Genomic DNA, 17060 nt, shown 5'->3' on the forward strand with positions numbered 1-17060 from the left:
TAAAGACTCTGTTTTGCCTAAAACAATTATGCAGAGAGGAACAGGACTGGCAGCAGCTGCCTCCGTGGCCTCAGACAAACCTTGGCAAGGAGAGCAAACCTCAGCAGTGGTACCAGGGTTCCTGCACTGCAGGCAGGATTCAAAATCCCTTTTTTTTCAACATGGAAGAGCTGCTATGTTGCTCTGAGCATGTATCTCTCGAATGACTTTAAATCCATTTCAGATCAGATTATTTTTAAATTGTGAACATGATTCTTTGAACAAATTCTCTAGGTTTTGGTTTGGTTTTTTTTTTATTTCCCCTACAAAAGGATGTTTACTTGCATGTAATTATGTACTGGCACAGGTTGCCCAGAAAAGCTGTGGCTGCCCCATCCCTGGAAGTGTTCAAGGCCAGGATGGATGGGGCTTGGAGCAACTTGGTCTAGTGGAAGGTGTCCCTGCCCATGGCAGGGGGTTGGAACAAGATGATCTTAAGGTCCCTTCCAACCCAAACTATTCTGTGATTCTGTGTTTTAACGTTAATGTTATACTCTCTATTTGTTGGTGCTTTACTTTTGTGGTGTGTGTGTTGTTAGGCATCCTGACAAATAGATGCCTTTATTTCTTCAGTAGTTAAGGCTGAGGTTCATTCTCCTGCATTTCAATCCAGTAGCTCAAGAAAGCCTGTTTCCTTAGTTAATATGTACTTAAGATGCCTATCAGAAACAAGCTGAGTCACTTTAAGGTAAAGATTGGACAAATTGTGTTTTGGAATGATGCAGGAGAGAGGAAATACATTTAGGAACATAGACAAGACAGCAGTGAGGAACTGAGACTTTTTTTTTACCAAACAAATGCACATTTATATATTGCACAATTCACCTCTAATGGTGTCAGTGATAAAACCATCTGTGTAAAGTAATCTGATTGCCCCAAAGTAAGAGAGAGCCTGTCATGGCACACAGTCACCTTGTACCTCTTGCCAAAAATGAGGAACCTTAGGGGAGGGAGGCTCAGTATTAAAACTCCAACCTTGCAAGTGTGGAAATATTAGCAGCGTATGCCAAAAAACCATGTGTAATATAAAGAGAGCCTTTATGATTCATTAATGAAAACCAAAGAATCAGTCTTATTACATCTATTTTTTGCATGTTTGCAAGATATTATTATAATCTTGGATGCTGCTGCCATACACCTGTTTGACTCCCAGCCAGGTGAATTTCTTGCTGTCGTGTTTTCCCCTTCCACCAAGCTCACAACACTGGAAATGTTGATCACTCCACTGAGCTGCATCCCTGTCAAGCTGAATTGCAGCCAGCAGGCACGGAGGATTTGATTAGCGTAGACTCCTTGATTCCTTTCATCTTGGAGGAGGGAAGCGTTATTTCTCAAACAGCTGCAAACCCCTCTGCAGCCCTCGTGCACTCTGCCTTCACAGAGATGCCAAAGATCTCCACGTGGGCTGAGGGCTGGGGGGTTTTGGAGCAGGTTCCTGCGGGCTCTCCATGCAATGCCCTGACTTGGGTCAAAAACCCGATCATCTTGATGCTGAGGAAATGCTTTGTTTGGCCCGAAACAGGTTCCCTTTGAGTCAGAGCCTCCTGATGGTCTGTGTTGTCAAATGGGTTATTTTTGCAATCGTGCCTGTGGCAATACCTGCAGGAGAGGCTCGGCTGGGACCTGGCAGCTGCACGCCGCATGCTTGCCCTGCAGCCCTTGCTTGTCTGTGTGTATTCAGACGTGAGTGCCTGGCATGTGGGCACAGGCAGAGTGACTAAAAGACCTGGCTGTGTACATTGTGTGGCCGTGGACTGAACTTTCCTGCCGTGCTCTATGGCCAGTTGCCTTCGTGCTTCTTGTCCTTCATCTTTCCAGGGCTCGAGCGATGCCTCTGCAATGCCCTGACCTTTTCCCAGTGTGGGGATCTTGCTTCCAGTTAGGTTCAAGAGTGAAAAAGGGGGCTTTGATCTTCCACAAGTGCCAGAGGTCGTGTGCAGTGTTTGCTGACAGAAACAGAAATTCAGAATAGAAATGCTCTACTCAGAACTAGAGAGCGGCATTCCTGACTAAAGGACCCACTCAGATGCTCAGGATGCAAGGAGGCACATTGCAGTCCCAGCTGCAAGCCTGACAGTGCCTCTCAAGGATTTCACTGGCAGTGCCACAGGGGGGGAGGGCAGCATCCAACCCCTCCCATGTCGAAAGAGAGAGAGAAATGCAAGTTTTAAGTTGCCCCATACAGCAAACAGTTTATCCCTCACAGTCAAAGAAATGCAAATCTCCACTCAGTTACTTAATGTGTATTTAGAAAGAGACCAGAACTTTGAAGAGGGTAGAAAATGACTGCTAAGAAACACTAAAATCCTTAGCAAACTTCAGGCGTCTCTAAAGCATGAGGGAGAAATTAGAGTTTTATAAGGCCTTGAGTAAAAATGTCGCTTTCCGATACAGTGGCAGAAATCTGATTATCGAGGCTGTTAAAAGTATACAAGGTCATTTTAATGAATGCCATATTTACTGCCTGTTGCTTAACATCATGCAGGAGGAAAAATGAGTAAAACCTCCCCCTTAGGCCTTGGCTGTCACACCTACAGGCATAGAACTTCCTATCTGCCCTGATTTCACATCACCCAGCCTTTCCACAAGCCTCCATGGCTTTACCTGGACAACTGCTAAAGTTGTTCTCACCCAGATGTTGAAAATATTCCATCCAATAAAGCAAAAGTGGCTCCTGATTTTATTGTCACTGGCAGCCCTCAAGAGCTACTTTTAAGCATTTTCCTTTGACCAAAAACACACTCATCCTATGGCCAAAGAGGTGATGTTCTTCCCCATCTTGGGATGGATACGTGAGCCAGCAGTGTGCCCAGGTGGCCAAGGAGGCCAATGGCACCTGGCCTGTATCAGCAGTAGTGTGGCGGCAGGACTAGGACAGTGACTGTCTGCTGTGCTGGGCCCTGCTGAGGCCACACCCCAAATCCTGTGCTCAGTTTTGGGCCCCTCAATCCAGGAAGGACATTGAGGGGCTGGAGTGTGTCCAGAAAAGGGAATGGAGCTGGGGAAGGGGGTGGAGCACAAGTCTGGTGAGGAGCAGCTGGGGGGGCTCAGCCTGGAGAAAAGGAGGCTCAGGGGGAACTTTCTTACTCTCTACAACTCCCTGACAGGAGGGGCAGCCAGGTGGGGGTCGGGCTCTTCTCCCAAGTCACAAGTGACAGAATGACAGAAAATGGCCTCAAGTGGCACCAGAGGATGTTTGGATTGGATATTAGGAAAAAATTCTTCACTGAAATGGTGGTCAGGCATTGGAAGAGGCTGCCCACGGAAGTGGTGGAGTCACCATCCCTGGAAGTGTCCAAAAGGCACATGGATGTGGCCCTTAGGGACACAGTTTAATGTTGAACATTGTGCTGCTGGGTTGGACCCGATGATTCTTGGTCATGCGGTTGCCTATGTTTCAACCCCAGATTAGGCTGAGCATCAGAAGAGGCTTGGGGCTGCACGACAGGAGGTGATCGGCCACTGCCGTAGCAGTGCATGCAGTTCCTCATCCCATGGGAGAGGAGAAAGGGCAGCAGGCTGCAACCCCAAGGAGTTCCTCGGACAGCTGCTGCAATGCAGCTGAACTGGTTGTGTCAGTGTCTCGAATGATTGCTTTGCACAACTGGCAGGTTTGCATGCATGCTGCAGGCACGTGCACATGTGTGCCCGTGGCTGCCAAACTGCAAGCGTTCATCTTCTGTTCTCCAAATGGGGATCAGTGCTCTGTTTGCACTGCTCTACAACAAATAATGATATGTCCCAGGTATTTGGGCAGTGCTCAACAGCATGAGCTGAAAAGCAAAGCAAAAAAAAAGATTATCTGGCATCACACATGCAGCTTTTGAACCCATGATCTCTCTGGTCCAGAAGTTTCACATTCATATCAAGAACAAAAAAAAAAAAAAAAGTTTATGATGCCATGAAATTGCCTTACCTTAATATTCCAACTCAGTCATAAAAAGAGCAGGATTCCCCATGTTTTATTAAAATGTCTGTCTGCTCTGACTTCCCCAGAAGACAGTGAAAGTTGGTGGCCCAGCACGTTAATATTCTTAATTAAATAATATTGTAGTGGAAGCCATGGGAATATAAGAAAAGGGTCATTTTAGAGAGACTTTGCCTGAGGGATGTAGTCTTATTTCATGGTTCATAGTGAATGCACTCAGTCTGTGTGTCCTATGCATAACCAAAGTGCATGTGGGATGGGAGCATGGGTGACTATTATGTAATTAATGTATATGATTCATATAAATATACACATCACAGCCATTTTACATAACACTTTGGGGCTGATCCAGCAAGTCCTCCCCACATGGAAGATTCAGGGCAGGGAGTACAGGTCGAATTGTTCTTGCAGTCACAAGAGGGCTGCTCCCAGGCAGGTGAAGGAGGGGTGGGTATAGATGTCCCCAGGGCAGACATTCATTCCTGAGACACTCACCTTCAACTCCCTTTTGAGTCAGTGGGGACAAACTGGCATTTTCAGGACTTGACGGGTCTGCAGGTGCTCTGTGCTGGTCCTTGGCAGTGCCTGGGAAGAGCCTGTTTGTCTCTGAAGCGAACCTAGGTGAGTAGTTCAAGTACAGGCACGTATGATCTGATAGTCTGCCTTTGCTGAGGTGATTTAAGAGACAATTTAACTGTCCCGTAAACATATGCATATCACAGCCTAATTACACTCTAGTCCTGGTTTAACCCTACCTCACCCTGACCTCGACCTTCTCTGCTGTTGCAGGGTTTGAGCTTGATTTTAATTTTGTTGAGAATCCTGAGAAGGGGAAGATGGGAAGGCTTTATCTTCCTCTACACTTATCCTGGACCTACTCCCCCTTCTGCCTAAACACGAGTCTCTTTGCTTCACCTTTGAGAGAGACTTGCAGGGTGAAGATCTTCAGATGCTGGAGGACCTGTCCTGCAGGTGTACCACAAACACATTCAGTGCTGACTGTGGAAGATCCTGTCTGTGTCTGACAGATGCCATATGACAAATGAGAAAATTAAAACTGAATCTAAATAGTAGGACAAATCACCAAACCTGCCTTTTCCAGCCCTGGGCTTGCGTTCTTCCTAGATATTTATCAGTTGGGGATGCGCCACCATGCCCAGAGACTGCTGTCCCACTAGCTGGAGTCCCCACAGCATGCAGGGTGGACTTTGCTGTCTTTATATTTACGGTGTCATTGAGTAGGGGCATGTTGAGGTAGATGAGGGAGATGCTGGGATCAGCCCCTAAACAAAAGTCTGCAGACCTCTCCCTCTGAACTAAAATGGCCAGAAAGTGGTGTCTTCACCAATAAATTACACAGTGGTAGGGCTGGACTGTTAAATATCAGTACTGTTAAACTGTCAGCAAGGCTGGTTTTGAGTGGGGTTGGCCAGCATGGTCACAAACAGGTCCCAACTGTGGTTTGGAAATGAGCAGAGTCCTGAACCTGTTCCTGTGGGCGGCTCAGAGTCAGCGACCCCGTTATGGAGCCAGGATTTAACATTACATCTGTGGCCAGACCATCCTGACTGGATTGAGAGCCAGAGAATATGCCCTGACCCTGTTTGCTAGTTCGTGCATGGCCAAACTTTCCCATTAATTCGTCTCACTCTGTAGATAAATCACCACAATATTTTGGGCCATCCTGGACCCTCATCACAAATTAAAATTTAAGAAATCTTCGTGTTCCCCCAGCTCACTGATGGCTGGCAAGTATAAATGTAAAGCCAGCCATGCCCTAATCAGGGGCAATACTGTTATTTTACACAATTTGATTTTCATTCTTGTTAGCAGAAAAATCATGTAATAAAAAACCACATGTAATGGAAGCAGCTCCAGCTGAACCTCTGGATTTAGTGTTTGTATGTCAATGAGAAAGAGGCTGACTGTGATGGGCTTTTATTTTTCTTGGGGTCTTGTACTGGTTATCATTTTGGGTTTCTCACCCTATATCTGAATTACCTTGGATTTCGCTAGTGTCATGTACTCACATGATTTTTGTAACAAGGATTTTTCCTTTTGGGAGGAATTTGGTCTTTGAAACAACTTTTATAAATAAAAGTTGTTTCTTCTCCTAAGGAGCTCAGAAAACCTTACAGCAACTAAGTAGAAACTGTGGCCATGGAAGTAGCTATGCTTTCATCCCTTAATTCCTGTTAACTTGATTAAATATTGTGGGCAATAAGCACATTTCAGGACAGGACCTTTCATAAGAGAAGGCACTAGTGCTGTCTCCAAAATACAATTCCTTTCTTCTTTGTGTGCTCTGGGAAGCAGAGAAACAGTTAATGCTGTGGCTATTGCCAGCATGGCCCTGGTGTGAGCAGCCCCTGCAATGAATGAGCAGTTCACGCTTCAGCAATATTGTCTCAAGCTCTTGGCAAACCCAAGAAGCCAGCTTGGTTTCTGGTGCACTCGCTATGCTGGGATGTTTTTCTTGGTGACTATAACAATTTTCACTCTGTCTTCTTCTTCTTTTTTTTTTAATTAAATGGAAGCTGAAAGACTCAAGGTTGTCTCTGTCTCCGTTTCCCCTCGCTAATGTTCAATGCTTTCCCTGCGAGGTGAAACTGAGTCAGGGCGAAGTAAAGAACTTGGGGGAGCTCAGGTCTTCAGAAACAACCCACTCATTTTGCTGCCTTCCCTAAACTTGTAACTTGCCTTCCTTTTTTTTTTTTTTTCTTTATTTTTCAGTGGCTCTATTTATTTTGTTTACCGCAGATTTTCCATTTTTAGTCTCCTGCCCACTTGGTGCCACCTGGGAATCTCAGCACCTTGGCACTCTTCTGTGGGCTTTCAGTAGCAGCCTCTCCACTGGGTTGAATCTCTCATTGGAGTAATTGTCCAGAAGATGCGTTGCATGATCCCTACCTCAAATTTTTCTAGTGTGGGTGGCCTCAAATTAGGCACCTATGCCCATATTTAGGTGGTAAAACAAGCGGGCTGATTTTCAGATGTTTGAATGTTACAATGTGTGTCTTTAAGCCCTTTTCATTTACTTAAAACGGCTGTTGGGAGAGGAAATAAACAGGAAGAATGAAGGCAGAGGGAAGGAGTTTTATTCCTGAAATAAGGGATTTTTAAAAATACTGAAAAGAAACAAGTGGAATGTTTTGAAATGGAATAAATTTGTTGCTGATACAGGCAGGAAATAGCACACTCAAATATATGTGGATGTATAGATATATTTTTATCTGAGCTTTTTTTTCAATGTGTTTTATATTTAGGACACATATCAAGATTTGCATCTGTTTCCAGAACTTGCTGCTAACAGTTAGTAATGATGCCAAAACATACTTTAGTTCCAGCTTGAGACCAAATGATATTCAGGGCTTTTTTTTATTACTAATTTAGGGTCTGATATTAATTAAGGAAATTTTCCATAAGTGCCAGGCTTTTTCTGAAGAACTCATTAAAATTATATTAACTTAAACCGGAATCACAGTCTGAGCATGTTTTGTAATGATTATTCTTACTGACTCTGCTGGGTTTTGTAAACAGAATGCTAATTGTTAGTGGGGCAACCGGGTCCTCAATTCCAGACTTCCAAAGGGCCAGATACTGAGCCACTACCTAGATGTGTGTTCCCAATAAAGTCAATAAGCCTCTAACAGGAAGGCTGTGGGATCGAGCTCTTTGTTTCATCCTTCTGCAAAGGCGTTTGATGATTTCTCCATTCCCTTTGTGGAATTGCTGTTAATTTTCTACCTAGGATGGAGCCAGTGATGGCAGCTGAGGCAGGATCACATGTGTGCTGATGTGGAGAGGAAATGGATCTTCATGTGTGAAGAAGCTCTCTGGTGCATACAGGGTGGTCAGGTTCAGTTATTTACCTCCCTCCCCTAACAGGCCCACAAGGAAGCTGGGGAGGGACTTCTGACTAGAGTATGGAGTGACAGTGCAAGGGGGGAATGGCTTTAAACTGAAAGAGTTGATTTAGATCAGACATGAAGAAATCATCACTGTGAGGACGGTGAAATACTGGCACAGGCTGCCCAGTGAGGTGGTGGATGACCCACCTCTGGAAACATTCAAGGCCAGGTTGAATGGAATTCTGAGCAACCTGATCTAGTTGAAGATGTCGCTGCCCATGGCAGGAGGGTTGGACTAAATGACCCTTAAAAGGCCCTTTCCAACCCAAACCATTCAGTGATTCTATGATGTTGCCCTTAAGTCTTTGTGGCCTTGCATCTTTGTTGCATTGAATTGGGTTTGATTAATTGGCTGATCTGAATTTATTAAATGGTTCCATAAAATGCAGGAGAATTTGGTCCTTCTCAGACTGCAACTGTGTTTGGCGGAAGGTAAGGTAAAGGAGTATCATATGCCCTTCAGGAGCTGAATGGTTTAAATTCTGCAAATTTTACCCTAAAAAATACAATTCAAGGGGACAAGACTGCTGCTGGTAGAAGCTGGAGCTGCCTTGGTTTTCAGTGAAATTTCTTCTCATTTCTGGACACGCAGAATTTGACCACACTGAATTTGGTCAGCAAGGGAGTGTTAGAGCCCAGCAGAGCTTCAAAAACACCTTTTTGAAGTGGTTTAGTAACGGTTGTTGGCCCCATTTTACACATGACCGAATCTCCTCCCCTCTTGATGGATGTTTTAGCAGAAAAGAACCTGGTGTCCTGCCAGCTTGGCTGTCAGATTTCAAAAAGCTTTGATACTGGTGATACTGGGCTGATACTGGTGACCAAAAGGGAAGGCAAGAGCCATGCAAGTGGCTCAGTTTTTCTGTGGTTGTACAAAAGCAAACAACGTCGGCAGCGAAGGAGAGGAAGATGGATGAGATAAAATGAGGGAGCATACCTTCACATGGCTCACGAAGGATGTTATTAAGGGAGAAGGAACTATTTCATATGCATAAAGGGAGTGTATCTGGGGACACTAATCTGGAAATCTCTTAATATTTGCTTTCAGACTGACTCAAAAGAGAGTGAGGGAAGGGATCAAAAGCAGGAGATGCCTTCCTGAGCTTGGGACAGTTTCCCCATGACCCCAGGAGCAGTGTGCAGGTGGTGAAGCGGCCCCTCAGGGAGAACCCAACCCTGTACCCACACAGTGCCTGATGGTGCTGCTGTGTCCAAGGAGTTTTTGTGGAGCATGAGGATTTTTAGCAATGGTAAAGCTTCATCTGTGAGGCACAAGGAAGAATAACTTGACATAAGCACATCTCCACGGATGTATAAATTCATCAATTATTGTACACTGAAGCCCATGTGAACATCTGCTTTGAACCCAGGTGTAAGATTTCCCCAAATTAGCTCTCATTTAAACTTGAGGGCAACCTTTGAGAAAAGAAGCAAGCCCAAAAACTCAGTTGGTCTTCATTTAAAAATTTCCAGGGAAGCAGAACCCACTACAGCCTATGGTTACAGATGCTAATTAATCTCACTTTGAAATGTGGATCTTATTACCAGTCTGAATTTGTCTTAGTTTCCACTCATTTGAACTTGCTACAACTTTGCTATTACTTTGTCTGCCAGAACATAGCACCAATTTTGATTTCTGAGGTTCATGTGGGTTCCTGTGTTGGTGACAGGTACAGAGAGGTGGGTAGGACAGGAGGTGGCTGTGGTGGATCTCAGGGAGGTGGCAGAAGCCACAGGGAACTGGCTGGTGTGGCACAGAACTGGTTTGACTTGCTAGGAGTCTGAAGAGGGATTGTGAAAAAATATTTTGGTCAATTCAGTTTGCTGTGGGTTCACTATAATCTATCAAATCATGGAAGTTCCGTTTCCTAATCAGCCAAACTCCTACTGTATCCACTGAAAAGGTGTTATTTTTGGTTGAATTACTAATGGCACTCTACTTTTCCAACTCACCTGAAAAAACGCACTGGGAAAGCATTTTTCACTGACTTTGTGTGCTTCTGCAATTCCTTTAGGAATTTTTCTGCCTTTGTATTTGCCCAATTGCAAAGTCCTAACAAAATTAATTTAATTTCTCACACACCACCCTAGATGGAGGTACAGGAATAAAACAGTGGAATGCAGGTTCTCCCTTAGTTTTCCTGCACTGTTTAATCTTTCATTGTAAGAAACACAACTATAGTCGCAGGGGTTTTTCCCCCCAGGTTTATTTTGCATTTGCACTGTCAAAAGCAAAGCTCAGAGCTGATGCTGTGGCCCCGTTGGGGAGCAGACACCCAGCCAGCGCAGCCTCTTTGCTCTCCACAATCCTTATTATTCCACAGGCAAATTTGCGAATAGAGAGTTGAAACTGTGTTAATCCCTTGGGATTACTTGGATCAGGCAATGCTGTCATTGTGTGAAGAAGTTTAGTTCTGGCAAAAGAGGTATCATACACTTAATGCAGGGGATTTTGTGGTGGTTTAAAGGTGTATTTGGAGGAGGAGAAGAGTCCATGTGCTGCATACTCAGCCCTGTCTGGGCCATGTGATCTCCAAACTTCCCAGTCGTTCCCAAAGGTCTCTCTAATCATCCATTTGATCTTTCATCCTGTGGTAGCCATGAGTGTTTGCTGTAATGTTATTTTGTAATTTGGGATTGCTGGGATAGGCAGCTAGAGGAAGCCTCCTTGAGCTTGTGTGAGAAAGAGGAGCAACCATGCTGAGAGAAGGGGAGCACCAGGAGAGAAAACAGCCTGAAGGATTTAAACCAAGGATCAATTCTGAAAGCAAAATTGAGAGGTAGGGAATCTCATGGAAATCTTTCCATCTCTTAACATCACAAATCTCTGGCAGTGAGCAGTGAAAGGTGGTATGCTCGGGTTAGGAGCAGCACCCACAAAGCCTCTTTCATTTAGCTGAGATGAAAAGCCCCTACACAAGCTCTAGTGATGCCACGTGTGGTTTCCACTTGTTATTTTTAATGCTTCACTGAGCTATCACTGTCTGATCCATAGGCATCATTGCTTTTTAATGCCCTTTCCTATTAAACAGGTACTGTTTAGAATTGGCAGAATATTATAAAGCCAGCAGCTAAAGGTATGCCCACCTTGGTTAAGTTTATATAATTAGGCTGCACAATGGGCTTGCTTGGAAAACCAGTTTGAAGCACAGGTACAGGACCAAATCTATGAGGCACATCATTTTTATTGGATAGATGTCTGTAAAAACACAGCTTGCCATATTTAATTTTGCACTGAAATGATGTTTTGTGTTGTGTTGAAATCTGAACTCGGGACTGAAAAATTTCTACAAACTGGAGATCAGTCCCCTTGTCAAAGCATCAGTTGAGGTTTTTGGCTTTAGCTGGAGCATCCAGGTTTGGCTCCTGCAGGCGGTGCAGTTCAGTGATCAAAGTAATGGTTATATTCGGGAATAGCTAATGGACCTCTGCTGGAATCACCGCAGGCTGCTGACAGTGTTTTTATTGTGACGGTGTCTGGAGGTCGCATCCCCCTTGTGCTAAGGACTATACAGTAAAAGAGGAGAAGGAAAAAAGAGAAATCAGCCTGTCCCCTAAGAATTTGCACTCTTAGATACAGTAGAGCTGGTTACAAGATATGCAATGGAGTACAGGAGGAAATTATAACATGAAGGGAACCAGAGAGGTGGTAGAAGTGGCTGCAGTCTTACTAGACCCTGTAGTACTGAGTGTGGGTCAGAAGGCAGTGCAAGAATGAAATTATAAGAAGGGTACTGAGGTAGATCTGTGGCTCTTCACCTCCTTCCAGGCTTCAGGACAAGCAGGAAAGAAAGGACAAAGCTGCTTGTCACAGCTCGTAATAAGAAGAAAACGGTGTCGGTCAGGTTAGGCCAAGGGACCATCCAGGACCCATCACCTTCTCAGCTTGGCCAAAAGTGGTCACTCAGTTCCCCTGAAGTGCAAAACCAGAATATGTATTGCTGTGGGTTTCTATCTGGATCACTGTATTTAATATCTGTTGACACAGCTCTGTTAATCTGCTTAAACTTAGGTAGGCGGGAATTACCCCAGAGGAGCTGCTGGATCAATTATATTTCCTATGGATCTGTAGTGTCATAGTCTTATAGGACTGACAGGGACCTTGTGAGATCATATGATCTGTGCTCCTGTGTAGAGAAATAGGATCAAACATCTGCAGATCATTCCTGTTGAGTGGAGCCAGCTAGTTACGTGTGTTGTTGCCACTGAAAACAAAAATAAAACTATGTCCCAAAGAAGGCATACCAGCCAAAAAAATTAATTAAAGTTGAAATAGCTAATTTGAGTGCAGTTAAAAGACTAGAACTGGATAGGGTTTGTCAGTCTTGAAAGAGGGAAAGTATAGAGACATCTGTGAAAAAAATCATAAACCTTTAGATACCCTCAAGGGTGAAAATTGCAAGGCATGGGATCCAGTCTAGGGACGGACCACCGAAAAATAGACCTTCTGCAAAGGTGACTGGCTGGCCAAATAGGAAGCGAAGCAAGTGCCTCAAAAACACCACGAGGGCTGCTGACCCTAAATCTCCACAACATAAGACCAAGATGAAATGGCTCATTGGAAGAGCCATCTCACAGAAGCTGCTCAGAGGAAGTCCCCGGGAACTGTGATGTGGATGCTGGCATGGCCGGAGGAGCCACAGAGGAATCCTGGCAATGGGAAAAAGGCACCTCTCTTCCCCCTTTCTTCCCTCTTCCTCTCTCAAATATCTCCCTCTAAAGGGATTTTTTGTTCTTGTTTTCATTTTGATTCCTGCTAAAAGCCAACCCATGTTGTTTTCTTTTTTATGGGTGAAGAGGAGCATAGGGAGGATCTAAGCAGCAGCAGAGTTGAATTGGGAGCCACTGTATTCGATTCCAAAATTAGATAGGAAGCTGGGTTTAAGGGTAGTCCAAACCCAACCAGTTCCTCATTTGGCCTGGCCCACGTAGGTGGGCCAGACTGGTTTGGAGCTGTTTTTTGGACAGGCTGCTTGCCCATGGAGGAAGCCATTCCAGCCGCGGTGGGGCTGGAGCCGGCACCTGGTGCTCAGCCAGGCCAGCTCCTGTTCTCACCAGCCTGCACTGCAGATGCGCTGGAGGTTTGGTTTAAAGCAATTCTGCTGCTGCTTTCTCAAGCAGATGAAGACAACTGAAGGTGATAATTCAGGCTGACTTCATATGAATCTTTTTTATCTCAGAAATTGGGATCACATCTGAAAATTTATTTCAAGTCTTTGTCTGACTTCCACTTTTTCTGTGTCTTCACCCATTGAATAGCTTATAAAAAATGTCTGTTGGGTTGTACCTTTAATGTCTGTAACTTTACAACATTTTCCAACAAAGGATTTCACAGTATTTTCTAAACTGTACTACTAACTTTTGTCACTTGGCTAACACAAAGTATTGAAATATCCATTGTATAGTAAGCCAATTTACACAGGAAAAATCAAATTATTTGCCCAGATTCACAAAATAAATCAATAGCAAAAGCCAGAAAGCATTGTATCACATTTTCCCTTGTAACAGCTTTAATGGTTAAGTGGGCTTTCTATTTCTAATTACTACTGATAATCTGAACTTAAACTCCAAGATACTATATCTGAGATAAATCTCTGTTGATGGTCTAAAGAGATGCTGGTGGTATAACCTAAGAGGCTGTACATCAAACAGCCTCGAGTATGTTTATGATGTGAGCTGTTACAGACTCAAGTCTGTTTCTTTTTCTCATCACCACCTTCCTGGGAGGATAAAACCCATATTCAGACTTTACACCATGGAGAAGAAGCATTTATTTAGAGGTGTTCAGAGTTGGGCTGGTTTAAGCTTTAGCTCAGCTGATGAATGGGGATGCTGTGTAGACCATCTTATAATGGATTGAAACTTTGCTTACAGTAGTTTGCCTTAACTTAGTAGGAAGCTCAGGTTAGGTCTGAAAGTAATGAAAAAAAATATACAGAGGGATTTACACAGCTTTTATTAAATTAGATTGAAAATTGTAAGTTGCTAAAGTGAATATAAGAAGGGACACAGTGCCTCTAGCCCTGCTTTACAGCTATGTTTAGCTGTGTTCTGAATTTTGTGGCAGCTTGATATATAAACAGGCACTGAGAGCCTAAATCCATGCACTGAAAACCTCTGTAGGTCTTTACACCACTCAGTATTTTTGACTCTTAGCTATGAGAGCAGGAGCTCCAGTGAAAACAACCCAGCAGTTCTGTGCAAGGTTTTCCTCCATCTTCCTGAAGCTCACAGTGATGGTGGCAAGTCCTGCTCTGTGGCTTGAGAGCCACAGCTTCACTCCTGCCAGGCCAAGGGTTGTGACATCCCCGAGCTGTTCTCACTCTGCCCCATGACATGGGAGCAGAATTTGGCTTGGTGTTCACCCATGGCTCTCCCCACAGGGCTCCCTCTCACCCCGAGCCTCCTCAAATTTCCTTGGACAGCGGGTCTTGAGTCACGCTGACATGTTTGACCATTTTATCACAGGGCCCAATGTTACTATTGTTTGTGTTACTTGGGGGAAACGTGTTCTCACTGTAAGGGAAAAAACTCTGGCCATCGCTGGGTGAGTTATTTTCCGCTGCTTTCACTCCAACAGCATTGTTGCGCCTGCTGCTAAAATCCTTAACCTAAGATGGAAATGCCACCCTGGTATCTCCCCTCTTCTTTCTCCAGTAGTCAGAAGTTCCATGGGCCAAGTGCCCTCATCCCGTCGGAGCGGCTGCTCCTGCACAGCCCCGGCTCCGAACACAAGCAGCGCTTTCCGCTGCCTCCGCAGGACGAGGTGCGGCTGTTTACCCTCTGGGGACACGGGACTTCGTGCCGGGGAGGATTAAAAATCAACATCATGGCCCTGCTTGTGGACAGGGACCAAGGCTGAAAATGTTCTTTGAAGGGAGACATTATTTTGGAGGAGAAAAGTATGGTTTTAATTGTTTAGATGAGGGGGTTTCATGTTTTATGGATGTCTGGGGGCGGGGGAGGTGCTCTTCTTTCTCTGTGTACAATATTGTTCAGGGAAAAAAAAATGGATTATCTACATTTGTGAATTTAAGTTTTTTTGGCCAGAAGTGCAACGATTTGTAGGGTTTGATTTTTCTCTGGGAAAAAAAGAAAACAGAGTGTTTTGAGAACAAGGCCGAGTAACCAAAATATGTTTGTTTTTGTTTAAATCGCTCAGTAGAGAAATAGTCTCTTGTCTATTGTTAAGAGCGAGGTTTAAATCAAAGGCAAGTTCTACATATTCTAAAATATACAGACAACCCTTTGAAAGCAAAGCCAAGCCAAACTTTAAAAGAGACCTTCTCCTTGATGCAGAAGTTTTCAGTTAGTTACTGTGCCGGGGCTTGAGTGGAAAGAGCCAGCCTGAGAAAGAAATGGCAAATCCCCATTTCGGCAGCGGAAGCCAGGAGGAGCATCGTATTAATAGCACACGAGACCTTTCCACAGCCGTTCTAGTCCAGGGCTTTTCCAGCAGCAGTGAGGAAAAGCCTTTGCAGTTCGTGGGTCTTTTTTTGTGCTCAGATTTGGCTGTGGAAGGTTGAAGCAAGCGGCAGAGTGAGGGAGTGGAGGGCCTGATCCTCTCATGTTGGGTGGTCCCTCCTACCACAAATAACCCTATTGGAAACAGAGGGACAATTTGTGGAGTCATTTGTTTGTCAGGAAAAGTAGGGTTTGTAGGATACAGCCCCAATTAGCAGCCAAATTCCTGGTTATTTTCGCGTGATAAAAAGGCAGGTAGCTGTCGCAGAGATGCACATAGCATCTCTCCAGTTCCCATTTGAACTCCTGCCACTTGATCCGTACTTCTTCCCACTTCCTCAGCCATGCAAAGATTATTCCAGCACCACAGTAGCTCAGATGAGCTGGGTTCTTCCCTCCTGCCTGGCACTGAGGTGGCCTCCAGTCCTTTTCTGTGCTGTTCAGGATTGTTCCTGATCTTTGGTACCCATCAGTGAGGGCACCTGGGAGTTGCTCCTGAGCTCTAGTTCCAAGCACAGCAGGCAGGTGATATCCACCGCCTGGCAAACCAAATACACCATCCCACCATAGACCCTGCTTTTAGTATGGCCTGGGTACAGCCAACCCCATCCCCTCCTGAATCCAGCATTTTCTGGGAGATTTACTAAATGGACAGTTTAGCACCAAGTTGCAGTTTTTGGAAGAGCAGGAAGGAAAGGAAAGGAAAGGAAGGAAAATTTGTAAGGGAAGGAAAAAATTGCTCGCACAGGTTACCAGACAGTGGGCACCTGCCCAACCCACACAGGCTGGCACAGGCAGGGCCATGGCTCTGCCGATCCCATGTGAGCTTGGCAGATGCCAGAAGAGCTTTCTGGGAGCTGCAGGAATGCTGATAGCAGTGTCCTTAGTTGGGGGAGGAGGAGTGCTCTTGTATTATTTTGTGACCCTCTGTTTTGGTAGCCATAAGTCATTAGTTGGTTTTAATTTTCTTTTTTTTCTTTTTTTTCTCCCTTGAAACTGAAACAAGGACTGAAAGGGTAGAATTTTCCTTCTTTTTCCCCTCTCTTTTTTTTTCCCTTTTTTTTTTTTTTTTTTTTTTTTTTTTTTTTTTTTTTGGCTAATCTGAGGCACACTGCCACATCTGAAGCCACTTGGCTTATTATGGATTTCATGGAAACTGATTCCCTGAAAGTGTTTCCATATGTGTGTTCCCAATATATCCCATCCTTTTCTAAATGGGAGTACAAACTCGCACACGAGCTGGAAATGGCTTCAGGATGTGACAGAGAAGTCATATGACTGGAGTGGCACTGTGTGTGGCCCTCTCTGAAAGACACGGTGTCCTGTGTGCTGGCTCCCATCCTACAGTAGATCCAGTTTCAAAGAATATCTTCCTTCCCGGCTTCTTAAAAACTCTCAATCAAGAACCAGCAAGGAATCCTCTGTCCTCGGGAGAGATGTCCATTAGCTGAATGAAATGCAAAAGGAGAATTTGGATGGGGAGGGAAAAGGAAGGGTTTAAAGGGTGAAATAACAGAGCAATGCCAAGGGCTTCCCCCCTTCCCTGTCCCTGCAAAACATAGTTCCTTTGTGTCTGCTTGAGGATCAGATGGTATTTCTGAGTTAGTAGCATGCAGTGGAAAAGTACAATTCATGACAACATTGGAAACAAATATTTATACTGGACAGTTAAGGCACATTTTTCTGAAAAGAAGAAAAAAAAGCAAAAGAAGGAATAA

General features: G+C 44.5%; 1 protein-coding gene across 6 annotated transcripts in view; it reads left to right on the forward strand.

Moving 5' to 3' along the window:
• The window catches only part of RUNX2 (RUNX family transcription factor 2), a 215683-nt gene that overhangs the window by 122675 nt on the left and 75948 nt on the right, over positions 1 to 17060 (forward strand). The gene's annotated exons all lie outside the window — the stretch shown is intronic.

Source organism: Corvus kubaryi, unplaced genomic scaffold, assembly GCF_017639235.1.
Source record: "Corvus kubaryi isolate FWS band 111438036 unplaced genomic scaffold, C.kubaryi_AGA036_p1.0 37354, whole genome shotgun sequence".
In the NCBI taxonomy this organism is placed as follows: domain Eukaryota; kingdom Metazoa; phylum Chordata; class Aves; order Passeriformes; family Corvidae; genus Corvus; species Corvus kubaryi.